At 42.4% G+C, this 8,229-nt stretch overlaps 1 long non-coding RNA gene across 1 annotated transcript; it reads right to left on the bottom strand.

Annotated features, from left to right (window-relative positions):
- Positions 1-1,516: 1,516 nt before the first annotated feature.
- LOC141374728 (uncharacterized) lies at positions 1,517-7,426 on the bottom strand. The gene is made up of 4 exons (XR_012381849.1): positions 7,326-7,426; positions 3,408-3,525; positions 2,875-2,941; positions 1,517-1,818 (listed from the first exon to the last, which is right to left on the bottom strand). It is a non-coding gene; the product is annotated as an uncharacterized lncRNA (long non-coding RNA).
- Between the last annotated feature and the right edge of the window lie 803 nt (positions 7,427-8,229).

Genomic DNA, 8,229 nt, shown 5'->3' with positions numbered 1-8,229 from the left:
AATGAGTGTGTGACGTCTTCTGAGGCTAGATCATCAAAGACATTGTGGGTTTTGCCTTGCCCTCCCTTGGATTACTCACTCTGGGGAAGCCAGATACCATGTCATGAAGACTCTTGAGTAGCTCTATGAAGGAGGCCACATGCTCAGACACTATATAGCATCAGTTTGCCAGCCCTGAGAGTGCTCCATGTTGGAAGCAGATCCTTCAGCTCCAGTAAGCCTTTATTTGGATGACTGCAGCCCAGCTGAGCTGCTCCTGGGTCTCCGGCCTGCAGAAGCTGTGCGAGATAATGAGCGCTTATTGTTGCTTTAAGCTGCTGAGTGTGGATGTACTTCATTGTGCAGATATTTCTAAGTAGTAGAGCACCTAATCGGGAGGAGCTCTACAACTTTGAACACGGGAGAAAAGATGGATGTGGACATACACAAATACGTGGAATAAGCCAGTATCTGTATGTATCATCAGATACTGACTGCGGCACGTTTGGAGAACAGGGAGAGAAGGGGAAGAGGTTGTGCACCGGAAAAACAAGAGGCCCTGTTAGGGAAGCTTTCAGGAGGTCAATTTTGGAAGAAAAGGCAGGACCACATTTGGGGGGGTGCCTTGCTTTTTTGGAGAAATTAAATCTCTGAGGAATCAAATTTCTGAGGAGTTTATATAAACGTTTTTTGCGAACTGTGAAATTCACTTGAAAATCAATGTTGCTTTAGGACATTACAGGTCAACCTGTTTGTAGTAAAGTCAGTCAGTCTTAGAAAAAGTGCAAAAAATTTATCAAGACACAAAGTTGTAACCAGTTTGCTGTCTACCACCGCGTACACTGGGTGAGACATACCAGAATATTTATTTATTAGGTGGGTTTAAATTACAGAATAAAAAGATTCAGTTCTTGGTGGGTTGGTTTCCAACCAGGAAAAATGGGTATAAGCTGAAATAAAGGGAATGATTTCTATTTAGTTGAAAGGAATAAACAAACAAACAAAAGCCCTTCAATCAACCCGAGAAAATTAGTACCTCTTCCCAGTCCATTGTTTTTCATTTTGCTTTGCCTTTTGTTTTTGTTTTTGTTTTTTTAAAGGAAGTTTAAAGCCATAGTGAAATGTGATGGGGGCTGGAAAAGCATCCTGCTATCTTTTTCCTTTTGCCTAATTCTCATTCAAGATACCAGTTTCAAATGACATAGGAAGTTTGCTTAAATCAAATAGAAAATTAAAGCACATGAATTAAGCAGCTGGAAGAAAAAGTACTATAAATATAAAGTAAATGAATAAATATATTAAAAAGATACTCAGCCTCACAATAATTAAAGAAATGCAAGCTACAAGGAGATGCAATTTCTAAAACCCTATCAGACTGGCAAAGACTAAAAGGTTTGATAATGCTCAGTAATTGGGAGGAAGGGGAATCAGGCATATCACAGGCTAGGGGTGGGAATGTAAATTGGCATAACAATTTTAGAGCGCAGTTTGACAACATCTAGCAAAACGTTAAATGCACATACCCTTTGATGCAGTAACTCCATTCCTGGGTAGAAATACAAGCTCGAGGTTATCCATTGCAGCCTTGTTGGAAATAAAAACGAAAAAAACAGAAAGAGCAACGTACATAAGAGAGAGCGACTAAATCACAAACAAATCGATGATAACAAATGTGTGAGTCCTTGCTTATTTTGTGATCAGCACTGTTCCAAGAGCTCTCCTGTGTGAAGTCATGTGATCTCAAAAGAACACCGAGACTTGATTCTCTTCTTAGAATGGTACAGCCACACAAACAGCATCTAGCCATCCAAGTTACCAGGGCGTGGGCTGACACAAGGGCTATTTATGCAATAGGAGGGATAAAAGGAAATTTTAGAACAGGCTATAGAGCACAGTATCATTTATGATAAAGAAACAATAAAGTGTGTATATACGTTAACATTTGTGCAGAAAATGTCTAGTAAGGTACGTTAGAAAGAAAGAGTTAACTGTGGGACCCTCAGGAGAACTTTCCATTTTTTTATTTAATACCTTCTTTACTTTTCACATTTATTTATTTATTTACTTACTTGCCTATTATGCATGTGTAGAGGGTTCACCTAGTTAGACCAACTGCAAAGGTTGAGGTCAGAATTTTCAAGACTGCCTTCGCTTCTGACACCAACTGCCTATGGAATGGTCAGTTTCCATCATTCACTAGAAGGGCGCACAGAACTCATTGAAGCTTTTCTATTCATGGCCATGGTTTATTACCGGGAAGGGAGGCAGATTAAAATCAGCCAAAGGAAGAGACACATAGGGCAGAGTCTGGAAGCGTTCTAGACGTGAGGCTTCGATGGTTCTCTCCTGTGGATTAAGGATGCATTACCCTCCTGGCTTCTGTGTGTGACAGTGCACATGGAGTTCTCCCAGCTGGGGAAGCTCATAGGAGCATCAGTGTCCAGAACTGGTTTAACGGGGTTTCATTATGTAGGCACAATTGATTGATTGCCCGCATGGTTGAAGTCTAAAGGTTGACTGACACTACATGATTCAAAGCCACACCCTAAATTATAACATCTTTCTGGAGGGGTCAGCGCCTACTCAAAGATCCAGTGTGGCCATCTTGTGCCCTAAACAAAGACAGTCCTATCAGGTATGACATTGATTAATTCCAGAGGCTGAGAGCGAAGGCCCGACCTCTTTTGGGGGCAAGACCAAATTCTTTACTATACAGTTTTGTAATTAAAACCTGGAATAGCTGTGTGGTTGGTTTTCCATGTGCTTGTTGGTACATAGTATAGTTTCTAAGTTGTGTTTTTATGTAAGAGGACTGGTTTGCACTGAGACTCCCTGATAATGTGAATTTTTGTCCCGTGTTTTCTTAGATTCTGTATTTGTCTACTTGGTACTCACTGGTCACCGGGTCAGACTCCTGGCCAAAGCTGTTTACTTCTCCTCTGTGAGCCAGCTTTTGTGTCACCTGATAATCATATTACAAATCCTCGAATCAATCATGAGTCCACACTCCCAGCCACATCTTTTATTTAACTCACATACCAACCCAATATTCCTCTGCCCCAATCACCCAGGGCCAGGTAGCATACAGCTAGAGACCTCCTCTAGAGCCCAGAGCCTGCTGACTCAAGCTAGCTGACCTGAGCTGTTTTCTCTGCCTTGCCTGACCTTTCCCATGGGAAACAATAAAGGTTCTGGCCCACGCTTCCCCCTCGCTGCCTCTGTCTCCAGATCAAACCTGGTGCTGCCCAATGGGGCCCTGTGTGGCATGATGTGCTGCCTTCCCTTGGGAAGTAAGTAGTAACGGTCTTCCTTCAATGGCATTAGCCTCATTGTATCATCTCCCCAAATTAAAATCCCATGGGTACAATCAAGACAACTCTGAAACCCCTCTTCCCCAGGCTAGGTCTTAAGAGGGTAATAGTCCTTACTTGCCGGTGCAGGCCTGGGCTCCTACATGCTTGTTGATTTTAGTGAACAAGGGTACGCTACTAGTTTTTCTTCGAGTGATGGTCCATAAACCGTTCATCTTGCTTGACGCAATCAGAGCTGTAGGTGGAATTCGAAAAGAAGTTCAATAAAGCACTTGTGGAGATGCGTATCAGTTTTCAAATTCTGCACTGAGTTTACTGAAATACTTGTGCCCTAACTTGGTCAGCGTTCCTTTGTCACTCTTTCTATGCCCCCAACCCCAGTTCATTTAGTTAGCTGATATACTTGTACTTTCTGCCAATAACTAAACGTGCCTCAGTCAGCTTACAAACTGGAGCTCAGAAGGAAGAGAAAGTTGTACTTATTCCATTTAGGCTAGTTCCCTGACTTATTTTAGGCTCTGAGCAAATGTTAGTTTATAAGTGTTTTTGCTTATTACAAAATGTCAGGGATTTCTTGTTGCTGGCTTTAACCTAAACACCGTAAGTGTACTCTCAGGCAAAGATATGAAAAATAGAAATTCTGGTAAACTGAAGATAGTACAGTTGGTAGTTAATTCTAAAAAGGACAGTGTTTGACCCAGCAGCCCCCAAAATGAGGTTTGGCCATATTCGTGCATTTTCAGGGACATAAGATGTAAAGATAGGAGTGGGTTGGAAAGGAGAAAAACTATAATCATATGAAATAAAGAAAAATTTAAGCCTCTAGCAATAAAAACAGATAAAGTGGACAAATCTTATGGACAAATAAGATTATGAAATGCCAAGTCATAAAGAATGAGGAATATTTGGACTTTTAATAATGCAGGTGAGTTTTTATAGCAATTAAAAAAAACCATTATGACTGCCTCAGGCAATAGTAGAGGGTGTTTATAGTTGGTTTCCAATAATTCCAAAGGGCTGACCCAATTAAGAACTCCAATTCTGAACCAGAAAGGTTTAAAAACATTTTAAAGAAGACAACTCTAAAATGGCTCTTTGGGAATACTGACATTTTTTCTCGAGATCAGTTAATGAAAAATCACTTTATTTATACTATTCCACTTAGCCAAAGTGTGCTTGAAAACCAGAAAAATTAAAATACTTTGCTTTTATAATACTCTTGGATCTTTAGCTAAACTTAACAGGCTATAAAGGAACCATGCCTTAACAGCCAAGTGTAAGTTGGGGAATTGTTGTTGGTGAGTCAGGGTAAAGAGTGTTTGTTATAAATGCTCTTGAGCACAAGGCAAGTTCTATGAAGTCAAGTGTATCTGGGGGCTTTTAGCTGCAAGTGACAGAACACTCAACCCAAAGTGGCTTAAACAGTGAGGGCACTGGACTCTTGCACAAAACAAGATGTCTGGGGGCAGGCTGAGGCAGGACTGGATCAGCACCAGTTCAGGGTGTTTCTTTGCCCATCTTTTGGGCCTTCCTTTCCACAACTCCAAATACAGTCCTTTACTAAATCTATTTTCAAATCTCAAAGGAAGGCTATCCCAAGGGCCCTGGAATTCACAAGTCCTCATAGCAGGAGGGAAAAGAGAGTGGCAATCTCTTCTGGTCTCCCTCTTTCAGGGGAGGAAAAAACCACCCCTCCCCCAGCTCTGTCAAGCCTCCTCCTCACACCTCTTTACATATCAGAGGCCAGCGCTGGGTCCCCTGCTCATCACTGGCACAACAAAAGAAAGAGTACATGATGAATTTAGACTAATTTGATTCATTTCCTGGAGTTGGACACATTCTCTGTGGAACAAAATAGAGATTTTGTTAGCAAGCACAAAGGGGTGAGCTGGGAACGTGAGAGGAGTATGGGCCAACAGTCAGCAGTGTTTGTGATATTTGGAGGCATTAGCAGGTGAAAGGTGGGGCAATGGTCCCCATGTCTGAGCTGGTCATTGCTGTTCAAAGGATGCATAAAAAAGGAAATATATCTTACATTTGTTATGTTGTTTAAATTGGATAAGGACCTCAGTAAAACCAGATATCATATGTCTGGCTTTGTATCAGTTAAGCTATGGGACGGCCTCCTTACTTAGAAATAAAACTTGGCCAAATCTAATATGGTTCTTCATGAAATCTATTTGCAAGTAAAAAAGAAATGATATCCCAAGGTGCCTGGAATTCACCCCAAATGACACAAATACAATAAGCCAAAGGGCTGAAATGGCTTACACACAAAATTTGACCAAAGCAAAGAAGCTTGCTCTCATGCTGTGATCAGAAGAGCAGCAAGCTGAAGGCTTTGTTCAAAGCAAAGAGAGCATGGAATTCTAAAGGCCGTGGTCCTCCAAAGGGGGCAGAGAGATATTAGTAAACAGGGTTCGTTAATCCACTCAGGCAAGAGCCTCAAAAGTTCAAGATGTGCTTTCTCATCTGCATTTTCATGGGATTTCAAAGACCTGAAATGAAAGGCTGTGAACTGTCCCCGCCAGCCCCTCTCCCTTTATATCATAGATAGCTGCAACCACGCCAGCTATTCTCCGCAGAGACTGGGACTTTTCTCAAGAAGGGTGTTTGTCCTAAACAGAAAGTTTGGCTAGCCTGACAAGAACAAGAACCAAGGAACCTTAACCAGGGAAACAGAGAGACAAAATGCCAAGCCTCATGAGAGATGACCTGAAGCGGTGATGTTTCCTATACCTTGGAACAAAGTAGAGAGCAGGAGCACACAGGGCCGGAAGGCGCCTACTCTCCCAGGGCTGACCCTCGGCGGGCAGGCTATGCACCATCCACACTGATAACATACTGGGATGCTTCTGAAGTAACTAATGCCTGGGTCCACGCGCTCCCCTACCTCCCCACAACCCAGTAACTAAAGGGTGCATAAATGGAGCTTCCAGGATTCTGTGCTAGCCCATGGAAACTTGGTTTAAAAAAAAAGAAAGAAAAACAAAAGCAAAAGGGCAAGTTGAAGAGGGCTGTGTAAAAGCTTCTACTTTCCCTTCAAAGCTACCCTCTCCACAGCCCCTCTGCTGTGGCTTTTCACCACGAAACAAGCTACACATCTCCCCATGTCTTCCCTATCTTCTCTTCCAGTGGAAGAAGCATTCCTTCATCTACCAAAGGCCAGCCACTCCACCATGTGCCAGATTGCACCCCCTCACCATGCCACCTCTCAAGGGCTGCGCTCCTTCTGTCCCTTCCTTTCCTTCCTCCTTCATTAGCCTCAAACTCTCCTCCTCTCCATTGCTAAAAAAACTACAACCCACCAACCAACCAGCCAGCCAGCCAAACCAGCCAACCAGCCAGCCAGCCAGCCAAACCAGCCAACCAGCCAGCCAGCCAGCCAGCCATCCAACCAGCCAACCAGCCAGCCAGCCAGCTAAACCAGCCAAACCAGCCAGCCAGCCAGCCAGCCATCCAACCAGCCAACCAGCCAGCCAGCCAGCCAACCAGCCAACCAGCCAGCCAGCCAGCCAACCAGCCAAACCAGCCAACCAACCAACCGCCCTTTTGCTTGAACATCTCCCTCCACTTCTTTTGTCCCCTTTATGGCAAAACTTCTCAAGAGAATAATCCAAACTTGCTTTCACGTGAAACAGAACTCATCAACCAGCACATCTTTATCTTCTTTTTCTCAACTGCTCAGCAGCATTTGCTTTCTTTTTGAAACCCTGCCTTCCTCTGGCTGCTCTGCCATACTCTCCTTGGTTTGTTCCCACCTCCTTAGCTGTTTCTTTGGGTCTGTTTTGCTGACCTCCACTCCTTTCCTTGACCTCTGTTCCAGGCTCATTCATGGGTCCTTTCCTCCTCTTCCCATACTGTCTCTAGTCTAGGTGATCTACTTCAGTTCTCAGGTTTTAAATATCACCCATAGAGTGATGATTTTAAATTTATATGTCTGTTGCCTAAACTTTCTTCTGAACTTCGGATACACATAGCTAGTGGCCAACTTGATATCTACACATTTGTGTTTAAAGAGCATCTTGAGGGTACCTGTGTGGCTTAGATGGTTGAGTGTCTGACTCTTGATCTCAGGATTGTGAGTTTGGGCCCCACATTGGGCTCCACACTGGGTTCCACACTGGGTTCCACACTGGGCACGGAGCCTGCTTAAAAAATAAAAAATAAATTTAAAAAACTAAAAAAAATAAAGAGCATTTTGAACCTACATTTAAACATTTTTAAATTGGCTTTTTTGTTTTCTTGTTGAGTTCTAAGACTTCTTTGTATATTTTGGTTAAATTCTTCATCAGATAGGTCTTCAAATATTTTCTCCTGCTCTGTGGCTTGTCTTTTCATTCTCTTTATAGTCTCTTTTGCGGAGCAGACGTTTTTAATTTTAATGCAGTGCAGCTCATCAATCCTTTCTTTTATGGATTGTGTCTTTGGTATCAAAAATGTTATCTCCATACCCAAGGTCATCTAGATTTTTTCCTATGTTATTTTCTAGGAGGTTTAGTTTTGTATTTTACATTGAGGTTTGTGATTCCCTTTCAGTTATTTTTTTGTGAAAGGTGTAAGGCCTGTTTGTAGGGTTTTTTTTTTTTTTGTATGTGGATGTCCACTTGTTCTAGCACATTTGTTAAAGAGACTACCTTTGTTCCATTGTACAGTCTTTGTTCCTTTGTCAAAGATCAGCCGAGTATATGTATGTGGGTCTATTTCTGGGCTTTCTATTCTGTTCCATGATCTATTTGTCTATTCTTTCACCAGTACCATGCAGGCTTCTTTACTACAGCTTTATAGTAAGTCTTGAAGTCAGTTATGTCACCTCCATTCAAAATAGATTCTTAATTCCCACCTCCACACACTTCCCATACCTGCTCCTCCCTCGAGTTTTTCCATTTCAGTAAATGGCACCATCCATTTGCTCAGGCTAAAAACCTAGGGGTCACTC

The sequence above is a fragment of the Callorhinus ursinus genome, unplaced genomic scaffold, assembly GCF_003265705.2.
Source record: "Callorhinus ursinus isolate GAN/ISIS: 27379988/994484 unplaced genomic scaffold, GSC_fseal_2.0 scaffold2, whole genome shotgun sequence".
NCBI classification, from domain to species: domain Eukaryota; kingdom Metazoa; phylum Chordata; class Mammalia; order Carnivora; family Otariidae; genus Callorhinus; species Callorhinus ursinus.
This window is presented reverse-complemented; position numbering and strand designations above follow the sequence as displayed.